This window comes from Anthonomus grandis, chromosome 12 (genome assembly GCF_022605725.1).
Source record: "Anthonomus grandis grandis chromosome 12, icAntGran1.3, whole genome shotgun sequence".
Taxonomy (NCBI): Eukaryota; Metazoa; Arthropoda; class Insecta; order Coleoptera; family Curculionidae; genus Anthonomus; species Anthonomus grandis.
The window spans coordinates 24590910-24610652 of NC_065557.1; positions in this window are offsets into that span (position 1 = coordinate 24590910).

The following is a 19743-nucleotide window of genomic DNA, read 5'->3' on the forward strand; positions in this document are numbered from 1 at the left end:
ATATAAAGTTCGCAAAGATCTTTCATGAGGCTGTTGTCAAATTCACGGCCGAAATATGTATGGATCCTTAGAGGAGTGCCATAATGTTGGAAAAACAGTAAAAGGGTGTTAATGACCGTTTTACCAGTTTTGTCACTTAAAGGATATGCCTGTGTATATGTGAATATGTGAGTTCGTCTCTTATGGTTAATGCGTAATTTTTAGTTGGCTATTCATAAATATGGGTGTTTCGGTTATTACAAGAGTGTTATTTAAGTTTTTCCTACAAGCTTTAACTTTTTGATAGATTTTGCATGGTTTTATAAGATTTTCAATGTCTTTGGAAAGACCTGGCCAAATGTATTTTCCTTATAGTCGACGTATTGTTTCGTTTATACCACGGGGTAAGTTAGTTTTACCGCGATGGTAATGGTCTAAGGTTTGGGTAATTTCGTCGGCGTCGGGGCTTTTAATGATATTAGGTTAGCTTTAAAGCCAGGGTTTTCTTCAAAGATATCATCTAATATTTCATGATTATAGAATTTTCATGATAAGAATTTTCTCTAATTTGTTTTGTCGAAAAAAGGTGACTATTCTTTTGTGGGTGCTTTCTATAAGTTGTTCATTTGAAATTTTGACTTTGACTTTCGTATAGATGGGCAAAATTGTTATATTCCTTAGTTTTTGTTTTATCATCTACTGCTATTTTGTCTAATTTTTCATCAGCACTTAATGTTGCATCAGATTCGTTTTCATTTGAGATGAAAATTGAAATATTTTTTTGGAAATTTGAGCAATCTTGAAAATGGTTAGTTTTAATGCTAGAAATGGCATCCGCATTTTTATTTACGTTTCCAAGTTTGTGAATGGTTTTGTAATTATACTCTTCTAACTTAAACGCCATCGTGCTAATCTGCTTCCTGAATCTTGAGATAGAACGGCACCTATTGCATATGCACTAGCATCTGTGGTTCTTCAAAATTTGGGTATATTAAAATGGAGTCTGAAATTAATGCATTTTTGAGCTCCTCAAAAGCATGGCTATAATCTGGATTAAAGTCAGAAGGTACATCCTTTTGGAGCAATCTCGTTAGTGGTTTGGAAATTTTGGCAAAGTTTAAGATAAACCGCCGATAATAACCAGTTAGTCCAAGGAAGGATTTGATGTTTTTTTGGAGATTTGAATTTTGGAATATTTTTAATGCATTTAATTCAGGATTGGGTTTTACTCCATCTTGTGTTATTAAGTGCCCAAGATAAGCGACTTCCTTTCTGAGGAATTCGCATTTATCTGGTTTTATTTTAAGGTTAAATTTTCTTAGGCGTTTGAAAACATCAATTAGTCGATTAATATGATCGTGAATTGTGGAAGAGTAAACTATTATATCGTCCATGTAGACAAGACAGCGTTCATTAAAAATGTCAAAGAGAATGTTGTCCATAACACGCTGGAAGGTGAGCATTTTTGAGACCAAACGGCATTCTGATGAATAATAAAACATAATGGCCATTATCTACGGAAAATGCTGTTTTTGGAATGTCTTTTGGGTCGATTTCTATTTGGTGGAAACAAGATGCGAGGTTAAGTGTGGTGAAGTAATGTCACTTTCCAAGCTGATCAAGTAAATCGGAGATGTTGGGTAGTGGGTATTTGTGATCCACAGTAGTCTCATTGACTTTTCTGTAGTCGATGACTACTCTCCATTTCTGTTTTCCGGAAGAATCCATTTTTTGGGAACAATCCAAACAGGATGGACCATGGAGAAACACAGATCCTAATAATTCCTTGATTTAACATTTTATCGACTTGGCTTTTTACTTTCTCTTTATGGATGTGAGGGTATCTATAGGACTTAGTGAAAATGGACCTGGCATTATTTATTTCGATTTCATGCTTGATTTCATTAGTGAATAAAAGTTTGTCGCCTTCGAGATAAAATATGTTTTCATACTCAAGACAAAGATCGGTAATGAGCTCAGTTTCTTCTTCGTTTAGATGTTCTGTGCGAAGTTGCTTTTTGATATTCTCAATTCGATTGGTGGAAAAATTGGATTGATTTTCAGAAGTATATTTGAATATCGGAAAATTAAATGGTTTTGGGGATGGCATTAGCATTGACTAGTGACGTATAAAATTCACTATTTTTGTTTATGTGATCCAAAGCATTAGGGATGTGGACTGTGGACTTTTTCGATTTCCTGCCTAGATAAAATAGCGTCTGTATCTGAGATATTGCATTTAAGTTTGAATATTTGTTCTGTTCTGGCGGGAATATTAATTTTGTTTAAATTTTTTCTATGGAGGACTCATTTTTAAATTCTGTAAATGTTTCAATTTTGTGAAGTAGGAAAATCTTCGAGTTTAAAAGGTATAAGGGTTGATTCTGTAACAAAGAGTTTTTTATCAGTAATACCTTGAATTGTAATTTATTCTGGAAAACGCTGTTTGAAAAATTTCACAGCATTTTCTTTGAATACAGAGATACCTGCACCTGTGTCAATTAATAGTTTTAAAGTATTTATAGGATCTGTAATGTAGTATAAATTTTTAGAGCTAACTGTTAAGTGCGGATTTATACAAAATTTTATTCCAGGAAATTCAGGGATGGCTTGAAATCGTCTAGATTCAATATCTGAATTTGGTTTTAAATCTCTGCCATTTCCGGCTGGTTTTCCGATTTTCTGGCATATTGGACGTGATATCCGGTGGGTGGTTTTGACTGGATAGGGATAAAAAATCCTGATAATTTTGGACATCGATTTGATTTATTGTTTGATCATATTCTGAGGAATAGTCACAATAATCATTAGGATAACAATTTTCAAAATTGGGATCAAATAAGATGGAAATATTGATCAAATGGGCTCTAAACTTGTCTGGATTTACATTTGGATTTTTTTGAATTACTGATGGACGACGATTAAAAGTTATTTGGTTGTGGGTTAGCAGATGAAAAATGAGGTCTTTGTTCATTGGGTCTATTTTGTTGATTAGGATTAGGTCGATTGGTATTAAGAAGGGGTCTTTGGAACTTGTTGTTACCATTTTGGAAATAATTTGATCGTTGCTGTGAACGACATTTATTGGCATAATTTATACACCTGCATGAATGACATTTGGGTGCTTGAAGATTGGGTCTTCATATTGATTGATTAGAAATTAGTTTAGGAAAGTTGGGTTTTATGGCTTTTTGATTTTCAAAATTTTTTAAAAATTTAATAATTGATATGGTTCTACTTCTGGATCATTATGTGCAGTAATATTAGTTTCGTTGTCTGTCATGATGTTTAATTAATAATAAAATTATAAGCAAATAGTAAATGTTTAGTTGAAGTATTGACACAACGATTTGTTCGAAACACAACACTACTATAGGTTATAAAAATATTTATTGGTTAACGGATCAATAGTTTAGTTCTTTAAAAATAATTATAAAATGATTATTTGTTATTTCTGTAATAAAAATAATAAGTTAACAAGGAATAAAGTTTAGTTTTTTGATTATTCTGCTAATAATCAATAAAATTATTAAAAACAGTAATGTGATGATTCAATGCTGTACTTACAGTAAGGAAATCATCTAGCTGATCATAAGTTAATAAATGTAATTATATTTTCATTCAAGTGTTATATTTAAAAGAATAGTAGCATTACCTTTATCAGCTGAAAGTATTTTAATAGTGTTATTTTTTATTTATTTTTTAGTTATAATTTTTTATTACAAATTTTTTATAATAAACAATCTATTATACCTCAAGTAAATTATCGTATTTAAAACTTATTGAACTTAAATGAAATTAAGTATAACGAAAAGTATTATTAAAGATTTAAGTTCATATTTCTTTTAAAAATGGGAATAAGTCTATTTCCTTCTTCTTTTCATTTTTTTGAGTGTGCGAGATAGTATTTTCTAAATTGATTTGAAGAATTTTTGGAAAATTGCTTTAAAGAGTTTAATAATCCCCGTATAAAATTAAATCAACCAAATTTTAAGACAAATCTTATTTTGCCATTTATTTCAGATGGTGATAAGATAAAAAGAATTGCTAAAAAATTTAACATAACTATTTTTAAATGACAAAACACATTACGATATTTATTAACAAAAACTAAACCTTTCAATAAAAATTAACTTAATAAAAATGTAATATATAAAATTTCTTGTACTTTAAAATTTACTCGTGGTAAATTTTACATAGGTGAAACCTGTAGACCATTACCAAAAAGAATTAATGAGCATAAATCTTACATAAAATACAATGATTTTCAAAAATCCAAAATTACCACAATTTATATTCGACAATAACCATAGAACAAACTGGAATGCTTCCTTAATTTTAGAGAAGAAACCGATTTCAAAATTACGTAAACTAAAGGAAAGTGCATTTATAATGTTAAATGAAGATAAATGCTTAGCTACTTGTTCGGTTGATTTTAATATCACATGGATTCCTTCGCTAACAATAGAGGTAGAACAGGGGCGTTCTCAAAATTAATTAAAAATTTAAAATATTTTAAGTATTGTTGAGTTAGGAAGGAATTTTGAAGGGAGTATAAACGAGAAATTTAATAGAAAACATTTATTATACCTCAAGTAAATTTCAGAGAAAATTTCTATATAGTTCTACTTTTGGAGCATTATTTGCAGCATTGTAAAATAAATATCTGAACTGAAAGGTAATAAACACTTCTTTTTTTTCTGCTCAGCTTTATTAGATTAGTTTTAGTTAGAATATTCTTCTAATTAATAAAATATTAAATAGTCGAACGATAGTTATTAAAGTCGTATCCTTTGATTTATATTATAATCGATAAAATTATTAAAATAATAACGTGAGGATTTCATGCTGTACCTACAGTAAGGTAATCATCTAGCTCTTGTTCTCTATGCCAATTTAACTGGCTTAACCAGGTGTTCCTTCCGTAGCTTTTCGTGAGTAATGACGTCATAATACTTTCTTTTACTATATTGGTTACGATTCGTTCTTTTACTAATAAAGGATAGGTACTTCTAGCAACTGTTGCCAGATCTATCAACTGCGCCAATTGTTATACTACTTATTCTAAATATCACGTTTTTAAACATATTTTTATTATTTAATATTAAAATTACAAGTTTCTTATTAATAAGACATTAACTTAAAATAAAATGTACCGTGTATTATGTCTGAATAAATGTCTAAATACTTATGTCTCACGAAGCTTGGTTGCTCTTCTATTTAACCGTTCTTCATTATGCTGATTCAGTGTGATAAAGCATATTGGTTGACCGTGGTTGTCTAAGTTTTTGCTGACTGTATGACGCCAATTCATTATCTTACTGCTTGCTCTTTAATTTTCTATATGCTACTGCGGCTGTATAACTGTTTAATAACAAAACAGAAACAACGCTTTCTAGAAATATTCAGTTATGCCGAGATATAAATTCAAGGACATTTAGGAAAACATAGTATTCCTATTATATAGAGGGTGAATAGAAAAATAGTTCTTTACTATTCTTAGTTGTTATACAGGATGTCCCAAAAATCAACGATAAGCCGAAAACGGATAATAAACCAGGTTCTCAGGGATTAAAAAAAAATTATCTTAAGTACTTTTAAAATTATAGGCATTTATAAAAAACCAAAAAAAATTACTCATATACCCTTCGATAAATTACAAAACTAAATTCAAACACAATTGTTCACATTTTTATGAAATTATCAGATTTTTGCGATTTTTGCAACTTGTGTTGAAAATTGTGTCTTTTGCCTATCATTTCCTACCTTTAACTAACTGCCCTGTAAAAGAAAATTACTTCACTGTTTGGCAAGTGATTTCAAAAGTTGGCGTATCTAATCTAAATTTCAAAATGGTAAGATAATTGCTAGATTATATTCTAAACTGAGTTAAGAATTGTACAGTCAAAATAAATGAAATTTACTGTGATGATACGATGTTTTAAATTGGATTAGTTTGTGTATACTTTCTTATTTATAGTAATCTCTTATTTCTTTCTTATTTTTAATTTCTCACTTTTTATTAATTATTGTTCCCCATAAGGGTAAGATAGATAAATTTAAATAATTTATCTAAATTAAGTGAACATGGTGCCAGGCTATTCTTCTACCCCGCCCTATCTATCTTAATTAAAAATTTCTTTTTCAGAAATATCTCCTGTATATAAATACAGGTAGTGACGGTAGTAAGTAAGACAGGTAGTGACGCAACTTAGGTCATTAATTAAGACCTTTGCTACTGCCCTTCTTTGCGCTCTCCTGCGTTTACTATGCATCTTTCTATATTCGTGTTGATATACGAGGCCGAAGTCTTACAATAAGTTGCATGTGATTCGAGTACCTCAGTAGGTAGAATGGAAACAAGGACAGGCGTGTCTCAAAGTATCGCACATCGAATATCGGAAAAAAACAATTGCATTCGTAACACGTACAACGAGTACAGAGTTTATTACGTCAAGACTACTAGGCAAGACTTGAATTTTGTCAAGCAATGTTCCAAGAACATAGTAGAAACAGTAGTCCGCAATTCTTGGAAAGAATTCTATGGTCCGAATCGACCTTTAAGATGGATGGATGCCTAAATCTCCACAACACACATTAGTGGCATGTTGAAAATCCACATTTACACTGAGAGGATCGGTCACAATACCAGTTTAAGGTTAATATGTGGATAGGAATATTTAATGGTAGAATTATTGGACCATTTAAATTGCCGAAAAATTTTAACCCCGAAAATCATTTACCAGACTTACTAGAAGATGTGCCACTTAATATTTACCAACACATGTGGTTTCAATAAGACGGCTGCCTGGCCTACTATGCTCGTTCAGTAAAGGAATTTCCGGATAGAAAATATCCGGCCAGGTGGATACGGTGTGGTGGAACAATGGAGTGGCGGTCACGTTCACTTGATTTAATTCCTTTGAATGTCTTTTATTGGTGAGTAATAAAAAATAAAGTCTACAACAATCCTAAAGAAGACGTAGCTGAACTGAGTCAAAAATCCAGGCAACCGCTGGACAGATCAACAATAGAAGATTTGAATAGAAAATAATAAAGTTATAATAAAATAATTATGTAAATAAAAAGTAATAGGTAATAATTTATGCTATAACAAATCAATTTATAAAATATTATTAGATAACACAAAAATAAATATACTAAGCCTACATCTATGGCAGATTGATAAATCTTTATAGTTATTAATTAAGATTCTGATTTTTAATAGCCTTAAATGGGAAACTCAAAACCTTATTAGCAAATCTTTTAAAAAATCTGATTATAAGCCCCATTGAAAATTATTTATTTTATCTTCAAAAACTTAACCGACGTCTTAAAGATATTGTTTCTCAATTTGTATGAAAGCCACTTTCTACTTTTCTTTCTTTTACTTTTTCCAGAAAATCTTAAACCAATTTATTAAGTTAAGTTAGATGAAAATTGTGCAATTTAGTACTTGAATAAATGCAATTGTAAAATTTAAAAAAAAAACAGAATATTTCCAGAAAACGAAATTTCTCAAAATCGTTTTTTTTCCATACCGTTATTTTAAAAGCTATGTCGAAACAAATATTATAATCACACTTATACAGGGTGAGAATTTAAAAACTTTAAATAGCCATGTATTAGAAACAAAGAACTGAATAAAAAAACGCTGAAAATAGTTTTTCTAAAATCAAGAGGAAACAAAAAAAGCATATCATCTGACCTTTTTTTCAACCCTTTGGATAGGGATAAAATACACCCTTAAAATCTTAAATTGAAAGGCGGTCGAGTGATACATTATTTTGAAACTCTTTAAAAATGCTTTCCATTGATATCATAGAAAGTCACGTTTCAGAAAATTCTTTTCAGTTTATTAAGGAAGACTATAAATAAAAATATTAAAATTATCAATATTATTTAAAAATTTTCTAAGTTTTGTTCTTGTGTGTATTCAAACGTTAAAAATGATTTCCGTTATTTTTACGACAATAATTAAGCCTACTTTCAAATTCTTGACGTACATTTACTACATGTTTCTCTGGATGTAGCTCTGTTTGGCTTTGTCCCTTAAGAATAAGTAAATTTATTACTAACAGTTATTATCTGTCGTAGGCTAACAATAATTAGAAAAATGACTTTGTATTCAAGATTTATGAAATAAAAATGAGTAATGAGTAATTTCTAGATTATTTTGTGCTGGATTTCTCTAGTGACCCAGGTTTCTTTTAAAAAACTACCGATTTTACTTTAACTCAAAAGGTGTTAGGTCTAGGAATCTAAGTGGCCATTCAATAGAGTCTCGTCTTGCAATCCACTGTGTAATCACTTTTTATTATTTTTCCTTTATATTAAAATAGACTGATGTTGAAAGTCTTTAATAGAGTGGCACATATGCTAACGGCAGATTATCAGTCTGAAGAGCAGTAATTGTGCTCTTCAGACTGTGTGACCAGACACTAGTGGGCGTGTGTGGTCTGCAAATTGGTTCTCTCTTAATTTAAAAAGGGCGTAAACAAATATAACACATAGTAAAACATAAAATAAGCTTCAAATAACAACTGAATACTGATTAATATTCGTTGTTTAATCTTTCACTCAAATAAATCACTGTTTTAAAATTTATAAAATAGTTGTTATAAGTGCAACCCTTAAAATCAAAACTCTATGCAGCATAAAACATTAAAAAAATATCAATAACGCGCTAGTCTATAACTACCCTTTGGCTAAAGTCAGCGACCTACCGCACAGTACACTGTACAACACGTACTAAATCAAATAAAAATAAATATAACGTTCAGTACGATTGCTTACATATAATACTGTATAAAAATCAGAATAGTGAAATTAAAAAGGATTAAGTAAAATATTATTTCAGTAGATATGCAATTTATATTACAGTGCAAATTGCCAAAAAAAAAACTTTACACGCTAGACAATAATGAATAAATTAAGGAGCCATTAAATAATATAAATTAGCCAATAGTCCCAAAAATCGAAGTAACAAATCAGAAATCGTGACATTGTTTACATATTCGTTTTATCTGGTTTGACCTAGTAATTTATTGTGCAGATTCAAGGACAGCAACTGACTAAGGTCCAATCAATAACGTCATGAATAGGCAAAAAAACCTGATAAACCTCTAATTTATGAGCTAAATGAAAACAGCATTGAGATGGCTCGGCAGCACCTAGATATGTTATTAAAAGTAACAAATAATAAGTAAAAAAGTAAAAACAAAAAATAAAAATTCCACAACTTATTAGGATAATAATCATCCAACCATTACCGAACAGGAACTGTATAATCAGGAGGTGATGTATAATGAACATCCTGTTGTAGTAAGTGTTCTTCCAAAGATACATTTCCGAGTATGTCCCTCTGATTTTCTAATTCCCACGCTACTAGTGATTTGGTAGATTTCTGTAGCATATTTTTAAATTTCACCATCTATTTTATATTCATTAGTGCGTACAGTATTTTAGTATTTAATAAGTTTTGGCAGAAGAAAAAATTCGGTATGCTTTTAATGTGCAAAGTACCCTTTTTTTTACTCATGTGATTCCCATAATCCCCTACGCCTACAACATTTACATTCTTAAAAAAGATTTACTTTACAAAAAAGTCTGTCTAAAAAGTTTTTTACTAAATTTGACAAAATTTAAAGAAAAATCAAAAAATTACAAAATCAGTAATAAGGCCGTTATAAAAGGTATAGAGATAAATTAGTTCTAAAAAAAACTAAGTCAACTACATACAAAAGCAGCTGAAGAGGATAGAATTTTGATAGAGGATATCATATTATGCCTACCCTATATCATCAAACCCTTAATCAACATAATAAACACTTGTATTTTGGAGGGAGTTTTCCCATCAGCTTGGAAAAAAGTATTGTTAAGTCATTACCTAAGAAACTAGATCCTGAAAACATAAATGGCGTCAGTTCGACAACCACATTTTTCACCAAAATCAAAAATCATAGAGAAATTCATTTATCAATAAATATCTCTTTTAGCAGAAGAAACGCAGATATATCAACTTGTGAGTCAGGATTTTGAGAAAATTTCAGCGGGTCAACACGCTCGGTAACTTTTTTTAACGAATGTTATGAATAATAAAGCAGATAAAAAATCAAAATATCTGATATTGCTAGATTTTAGCAAAGCATTTGATCTCATATATCATTGAATGCTCATGGCAAAATGACACTTTTATGGGTTATGGTATATACTTTTGTATGTTTGTAGGGTTTTTTGACAATTTCGTAAGGAATGGATCTGGCTGGGAAACAGAAGTTCACCCATATATCAATATCAAGAGGTATACCACAAAGGCCAATATTGTCTCCTTTATTATTTTCTATTTAAATCGCTATAAATAATTATCTGCAATATTTCACCTTAAAGTGATATGTAGATAATTCACAGTTATATTATATACTCGCAGTTAAGCTGCGAAGGTTATAAAGAGTGTCAATCGAAACTTAATCTAAATTTTAAATAGTTTTTTTGATAATCCAAGTACTACAACTTAAAAGTTAATATTAGAATAAAATCTCAAGCTGTTGTAAAAGAAGGAAACAAATAAAAAAGAAACTTGCTTTAGGATAATACTAATATTTAAATCGACAATGTTAAAATGCCCTTAATAATTTAAACTATTTGGGTCTTATAATCGACAATTTAATAAACTTTACAACGCATATTGATAATAAAATAAAAGCAGCCTATATACAACGAAAAAATATTTATCACTCATAAAAAACTTTGCCCGCATAAACGAAATATGTATTACCTTAGTGACAATATAAAAATAGTACAAAAAATGGAAAATGCTTACATGAGAGATTATTTTAACATTCTTATTTGTTTTGTAATAATATTCTTGACATGAAAAACAGAAGAAAACATTATTTGTATTTATTTATATTTCGAATAGTTAAGATTAAAAAGCCATTACCTAATAAATTATTTAACTCCTTTTGAAAATATCCACTAAACCCGAAATCTCCACCCGGCAAAGTAGGAAAGATCATTTACTTTTATTGCTTCTGATATGTGGTATAATATTTCTACTATGGTAAAATCTCTTTTAATAAAAGGCTTTCATAAACATATTAAGAATATGTTTTTGCAAGAATAAACTTTGGCTTAGAGGCATTTGTATATTTTGTAGGTATTTGTATAATCTCTTAATTGTCTTATCCCCCTCTTATCTTTTAAATTGATTTATATAAAATGATAAATTAAATGCGTTTATATAAAAATTTTAAATTTGGCACACATCATTACCAAACTAAATAGTAGACAGGCAGAAACTACACTAACGCCTTCTTGCACCAGTTCATCTAGTACCTCTATGCACTCTAATACTACTGGACCCTACCTTATCGGCCTAGATAGCGGCGGATTAATGGCGGTTCTGCGGTTTGGCTATCCTTTAGGCTTATTTTATTTGATCTCACAGATCCCGGAACTAAACTTATTGTTCATTTTAGAATCATTTAGCTGACCCCTTTTTAATTATTACAGGCTTAGAGTCTGCGTACATTGTTATTCAGCGTAAAACAAGATGTAATAATAATAATAAATCAATAATATCTGAGTAGCGCTTTCGACCGTAGTCCATCATCAAGGTTATGACTCCGAAAAAACGTGTACAGGTTAAAATCATTATAATTAAAATTCTAAAATTTAGATATACATTTAATACTTCAATTCGTTAATACTTATTTTAATACTTCAATTCGGTTTTGCCAACGTCAGTGGCTTTTTAAGGCCTGATGATGCTCTGAATAGAGCGAAACACGTGTAGCTTTAAGTAAATGTTGTGAGACCGTGACTTTGTGTTTTTCATTGTTTTTCGTCTGTTGTATACGTCGGTCTCTTTGTGAAAAATGGATGAGATTTTCTTATTCAATTCGTTACTCGAGAGATTATATTTTTACAAAAAAATATAGGTCATATATACAGGGTGTTTCCTAACTACGGTACGAAACTATACAGAGTGAATTGTTAGGTCGTTTTATGAAAAAAAGTTCCTATGAACGTATGTCGGGAGTTGCTTTGTTTCTGAGATACAGGGCGATGAAGGCTCAAAAAAATAACGGTATTTTAAAAATACTATAACTATCCTTAAACCGATTTGGTTGAAATTTGGTGCAGTTATTTGAAGTTATAAGACGCTTATTTAGCTGTAACTAGATTGAAATTATTAGATCCAGTGGCGTGTCAGTGGGCACCACATGCTTGTTGAGAAAAAAACAAGGCCAATAATTAATTGGTTTGCAGCTTTTTATTTATTTTTGTATTTAAGCAACTAAAAATACAACTTTTTCGTATCTTATATTATCTTCATATCTGGCTTTGTTTTCGAAAAAAAAATTTTAAGTATCTTTAACTCATTCTAAAAATTATCCATGGACGACAACATGAAATAAAAACCAATTAATTCGATAAACAATTTCGACCTTAAAGTAAATGAGCAAAATGCCCACCTTCTGATAAAATACACGCCTGCAAACGATTTGTCATTGAGTGTCTGACTATCCCTTATGATATTGCAATTGACAATTATCCGATTCCTCAAGTCATTCACATCTAGAACAGGAGTTTTATAAACAAGAGCCTTCAGATGGCCCCATAAATAGTAATCCAGGGGATTCATACCAGGACTGCGAGCCGGCCAATTTTGAGCTGAGTCCTGCACATCCAATCCAGCAATTAGGGTAGATGACGTCGAGATGCTGACGAGCAAGAACACTGAAATGAGCTGGAGCCCCGTCGTGCATAAACCACATGTTGACTCTTACTTGTAGGGGTACTTCTTCTAATAAAGTGGGTAAATGGTGTTGCAAGAAGTCCGTGTAGGATTCACCTGTTAATCTTGCCGGTAAAAAAATGGGCCAATTAGGTAGTCACCAATAATTCCTATCCAAACGTTCAGCGAAAATTGTTGCTGAAAATGAGTTTCTCTAATGGGGATTTTCGTCGGCCCAAAAATGATCATTGTGGAAGTTCATAATAGCATCTCTTGAAAAATTTGCCTCGTCCGTAAATAAAATATTTGGTAGAAAATTATTATTGCGTGCCATCGCATGAATCAACCGCCTGCAAAACATTAATCTTGGATGAAAATCCCGAGGCAGTAGAGCTTGTACACGCTGTATGTGATATGGATGCAGGAGGTTTCTTTTTTGAACTTTCCAAACGGTTTTTGAACTGACTTCAAGTGCAGTGCAATCTTCCTGATACTATTGAAAGGATCTTCTTCTATCGCATCAAGTATAGTTTCTTTCAGTTCAGGCGTTGTTATAGTTTCTGGTCTTCCACCACCCATATTTTTATTAAAACTCCCAGTTTCACATAATCTTGCATGTAGTTTTCTAAATGTTTTTGCACATGGAATTACTCTGTTAGGATATCTGTCCTGGTAAATTCTTCATGCTTCTTTCGCATTTCCATTTGCTAATCCATAAATAAAGTGCATGTCGGTCATTTCATGGTTGGTAAAATTATTCTTGATGGAGTAATGAATCACTGCTAATTGACAGCTGAATTTTACTTATAGCAATTCTATCACTGTCAGCTGGTCTCCAATGCAGGTAGGTACAAAGGAGGTACTTGAATGGACTTGCCAATTATTTCTCATAAGAAGCAATGTATTTGTTATTTTGTTGTATTTCATAAATCTGATAATAAAAATCGTAGAAGTTGAATGTTTATTATCATAGTAAACAAGACACAAGAGACCAAAAAGTCGTGCATTGGAGGGTGGACATTTTGCTCATGTACTTTAAGGTCGAAATTGTTTATCGAATTAATTAGTTTTTATTTCATGTTGTCGTCCATGGATAATTTTTAGAATGAGTTAAAGATACTTTAAATTTTTTTTCTCGAAAATAAAGCCACATATGAAGATAATATACGAAAAAGTTGTATTTTTAGTTGCTTAAATACAAAAATAAATCAAAAGCTGCAGAAAAATTAATTATTGGCCTTGTTTTTTTCTCAAAAATAAGCATGTGGTGCCAACTGACACGCCATTGGACCTAATAATTTCAATCTAGTTACAGCTAAATAAGCGTCTTATAACTTCAAATAACTGCACCAAATTTCAACCAAATCGGTTTAAGGATAGTTATAGTATTTTTAAAATACCGTTATTTTTTTGAACCTTCATCGCTCTGTATCTCAGAAACAAAGCAACTCCCGACATACGTTAAAGGAACTTTTTTTCATAAAACGACCTAACGATTCACCTTGTATAGTTTCGTGCCGTAGTTAGGAAACACCCTGTATATATGTAGAAATTATAAAACATCTTAACAAATTGCTTACTTGTCAAAAGGACCAAAATGTATCTATACCAAAACGAAAATAGAAAAATCGTAGACCATCGTTACATAATAGTTATCTGTCGATACTTTCTATGAATAAAAAAAAAGATTTTATTCACGTGCAACAAACAAATAGTTTTCTACTATCGAAGAAAATATTTAAAAAAATCAAAAATATCAAATTACTTTACGCACTAGTGCGTAACATCGTTCCCGATTAACGGAGAAAGGTGGTACTGGCGACGATGCCAATATTGTTACACTGCTCCCTTCTTAAGCTCATTTCATCCCGAAATAATTCTAGAGATGGTGGATGTCGATATCGGCCAAAGATTTTTCTCTTGCAACTGGACCTCCAGAAAACAACATTGCGGAGTATCATAACACACCAGAACTTTCACGCCTGTAGACCTGGAAGGCACTTCTAACATTCTGCGAATCATCCTTCAGTTGCCTGGACTGTCGATTTGGCATGCGAGTTTGAGACTCCTCAGATCCTACTCCTTTAAAAAAACACAAAGCGTCCGAAACGTTTATACTTTGGCTTCTGATGAAACGCTGCTTTGGCAACCGGGTAGAAAAGTTTTCTACCAGTCTCTTTATCAGTTATCTTGAGTGTTTACCCGATTCTAAGGTTAGATCGATAAAGCTCTTAATTTTTTTTGAAGTTTCCACGGAAAACCTCAGATATGCCTCCTGACATTTGTAAATCCTTAGCCACATAATGTACTTGAACATACTTAGCTGGAGCAGTAAACTGGTAAACTAAGCTGCACTTCACATGGCACTCCGTAGCTACTCTTTCAGCTATTAGAACACTTTGTCTGCCTCAGCCCAGGATATCTGGAGTTTCGGTGACAAACCCTTCCGTCTCTTATGGTCATAGAACCAAACTAAGTCACCGTTGTTCTACCTCTGGTCTTTGGCATTAACATCATATGTGTCCTTCATCCGATCACTATCATCTCAAGTGAAATGCGCACTTGATTACGGATGACATCTATTCGTCTACGCAGTTCCCGTAAGTAGTCCTCCCCGTACACATCGATTAACATCAGTTTCTGGCGGGCAACCAAACTTCGGTTTGCAAGAGAGATGGAGTTTTCTTCCCATCACTTTTTGAGACGAATACTCGCCTGTGCTTTTATAAATGACCGATCGATAACCCAGCAGAAATTCTTTGGTGGCTCAAAATTAGCGAGTTACATTGTGCGCAATATAACTTTTTTCCAAGTTGGCTACTTCCCCTCCTTTATACAGGTGAGGACTATACGGGATCTTCTTATTGGTCTCTTATAAAATCCTCATTTTGTCACGTATACAGCCGACTTTACTCAAGCCGCGAAATAACAGGCAACGTCGCACCACATGAGAGATTCGGATTCGTTTTGGTGGATCCATTTACGCTTTAAAAACACGGCTCTGCCGAGATGAACGTTCAATTTTGATTCTGCTTTATTTACAAATGATAATATTTTATTTATGTGATTGATTTATTATTTCAAATACGTATAGGCGCCGTTAATAATTATATAATTGCAATATTAGATTTTTTCCCTTATAGCCTAGTCTTTTAGTTATATAAATTTCATCAATTAATAAATTAACAAGTTTCTCAGTCGGTGCTAAAGAAGTGGATACAATGTTTAAATAATTAGTGATGTCGTTGGTTTTATTTGAGTCAGAATTTGGTGACACACCAAAGCTAGAAGAAAGATACTGTAGGTACCTCTTGGTGGGTAAATTCAAATAATCTCTAAGCAATTTATATGCGCAACGGGATATAATATATAACATAAAAGACATTACTATAGTTGATGATCAATAACGTTTTTGCTTTAAAATAAGTAAAGTTTTTTGGTCTATTAAAAATATTACTCGATTACAAATGTCACTATCTTTTTCATCCTCTATGTTGTGTGAATCTGAACTTTCCAATAAATTTAATGCCTGTTTTAAGAAATCGAAATTTTGGTCAATCAAGTCATAAAATTTCTCTAGAGATGAAGAGTATGGATAGATTTTCAATAGTAATAGATTTTCAACTTGAGACCACCTACTTAATTTTCATTCGAAAGGTAAAATCCTCATTCCTCTCTCATTTTAGCTCATTTTGGGACAACTCATTGTTTTTTAAAAAGACTTTAACATGTTGTTCGCTATATATTGATATTTGATTAATAATATTTATACAAACATCATTCAAGTTTAAAGTATAGAAATATAGTTTTGTATCCCCAACAATTTTTACATTCCACAGGTCAGATATTAGAATTTTTGGGAATAATTACTCATAAGATCTTAAAAATTTGTTATAAAATCAAGTTGCTCCGAGGCTTCATGGGCAAGTTCATTATGTTTTTGCTGTTCACTATTTCTTTCGTCTTCTAGGAAGAGGTGTTTGTTAAATATGCAGGCAAATTTAAGAAAAATTTGAGGTACTGCTGAGCAAACTAATCTTACTTTAACTCTAATCTTAGTAAGTGTGCCATCAGGTAAAAGATGAATCATCTTCAGCGATAATATCATTTGGGTCAAAATGCTTGGAACAAACCCGAGAATATTGAGTAGGAGCCCAATTATCTCTAAGTATGGCTTTTAGCCATTTAATTTAAGTTGTTCACCTTTAGGGAAGCCAAAAAGAGAAATACTTATTTCAAAACTACTTACGTTGTTAAACTACTACGTAGTTTAAGAACTACTTTGGTAATTAGATTTATATCTGGGAACACAGCAGGAAAATTGGCATGTTTCAAAAGGCAAAAAAATACTTCAATGAATCCTTATATATAAATAAAGCTAATAGATTTACCTATACTTACTAATACTATGGTTATTCGTTACCAGATTTCCTCCAAATATGTTTATAAATAAAACAAATCCTACATATTTTGATATGAATAGAGCATTAACCTTGGCTCTTAGGCATACGTTTCTAGCTTTAGTGGAACATAAGATATTCATAAAAAATTCCAAATCATACAGATAAGAGTACAACACAAAAATCTTAAGTGATGTAAAATAAACTTGAAAATCGATAAATAGCACAATGACCCACTTAAGAAGCCGGCCGGCTCCACCTATTTCTGTTTACAAACAAGGTTTTATCTTTTTAACCATTTATCACTCACATTTTTATAGTATATAAAATACACCAAATATATATAACACACCGACACTGGCTGGGAGATGTTACTAAGACTTAGTAAGTTCTTAAAATAATAACTAAATTTCCTTTCCGAAATTTTACTCAAATTTAAAAGAGGAATTCAAACGATCCCCATTAAGTCCCATGAGAACTGAAATGAAAACGGATCTAAAAGCCATGTTGCCGATGTTATCATTTCGCGGCTTGAGTAAAATCGGCTGTACTACGTATCATCAACGATGATGGTTCTTAAAAAATATAATTAAAATAATCTTTTTAATCTTTTCTCTCTCCCGGCTGACAATATGTGCAGTCTATTGGACACAATTTTCTTGATAAAACAATAAAACATAAAACTCCTGTACCTCTCAATTGATCCTGCAACTTGGCTCTCCGGATTTTTAAACTGAAGTAGCCATTTTGAAGTTGCATGGTTAGTTCGAAGAAGGAATTTTCTCTCATAAAGGTACTTGTAGAAGTTCTCGGTCGCTTTAACAGGAGCTAGCAATACCCGGCAAGTAACGCAATAGTTACGCTCTGGCTTAGACAGCGTCTTACTAAAATAGCCAAAGACTTTTACATCTGGACCATCCTCGATTTGGGACAGCATGGCTCCTATATCCACATTGCTAGCGTCAGTGTCCAGTACAAATTTTGCTTCAGGTAGGGCTCAAGATAGGTGCGCTTATCAGAGCTTCTTCTAGGTGATCGAGAGCTTCATGACAGTTAATGGTTGAATCTAGTCTAGCAGTTGCTCTTCTTTTCCAGTACCACCAGTGAAGACCGTGGATTGATAGATGGTTTAATGATGCCTTCGTTGGCCATACTCTGAATAATCTTCTTTCAATCAATCTCGTCTTTCTTGGCCAGTTGTAGTTTTCGATAGGATGAGCATTTGAAGTATTGATTTTATGCTGAACTATGTTGGTCCTTCTTTTCTTCCTAATTAAAAACATTATCTATGGACAAAATCTCTCAGCCTCCTGCTTTGGTTTGGACTTAAACCGGTGCCCGACAACGATACCAGTTCTTCTAATTCTTTCCCGGTAAAGTCCACAGTCGTAACTTGTCGAAATATTGCTGAAATTGCAAAGCATCGTCTTAACTCCATACCTCTCTTTAATAACAGCAGGTAATGATTGATATTCATTACCCTTACATTATTATTTTTTTTATTACGTACAAGAGCCTTTTCAAATGCTATCCCTCTAATAACAATATCGTCATGCATTGCTATATATGACTATTTCACTATCAGCGGTCTTGCTATCAACGCAGCTCTCCAAAAAGATCTCGTTTCGCTCTGGTATCAAAGTTTTTTCCGAAAGCAGGACTCTAACACTATAATTCCTATTTTTAGGAGTCCCTAATTAAATCTAAACTTAAAGCCCTTAGTCTCCATTATGTCCATCCTGATCATCACTTCATCCTCAATATTAGCATCATAGGATGTTCAAATCTGGCTTTTCCTACGGTGAACGTGAATTTTGTTTCACTATGGATATTTGCTCAATACTTCGTCGCTGTTTGTAGACCCCATTTGGATTGCCTAACCTTAGCTACAGAATAAACTATCTCAAGTCGCATAATTATTATCTTTGTTCCACCTGTATCCAGCAGCACCATACGGACGAAAACACTGTTGCTATGGTCCTGCAGCGAGGATACCTAGGCAGTATTTACTTTTACTGGGGCTTTTGCTGCAACAACTACAAATCGATGATCGCCCCTTGCGATCGACCTGCTTTAGTTTTCCAGATTAGAGAGAGTGCAACTGGCGCCTTCGGGACAGTGTTTTTTTATGTGATCTGCCATGCCATTTCCAACACTCCAACTTCTGATCCTAGTCTAGCTTGGACCTCCAATCGCATCCCCAATCATCCGTTTGATCGAATCCTCAAAGTTGTCTTCTCCTCGAATCACTTGCTGGAAACGAGCCTGGTCTTTATTTATGTTCTTGGCAGCCTTGAATTCAAAGGTCCGTCTCTTAGTTTAGGTGGATGTGGTAGTAGTAAGGCCAGCATCATTTCACCATCGCGAAGTTTATCCGGGAATGCTTGGACTGCCAAACGTTCCATGATCTTTTTCTGAACCTCTGAAGCTGCCAATCGAACCAAACGTGAACTATCGGCTTTAAATTCTTGCAAGGACTTCGTTGAGTTTTGGCACCGATTTTTTAACTACGCGTAGTGGATATATTCCAGGTTTGACTAGCCCTAACGCATCTCCAAATAGATCATTAGGTGGTCGTACATCTCTTATTCTTTAGAGGCCCTTCTTTGCAAGATGACAGCA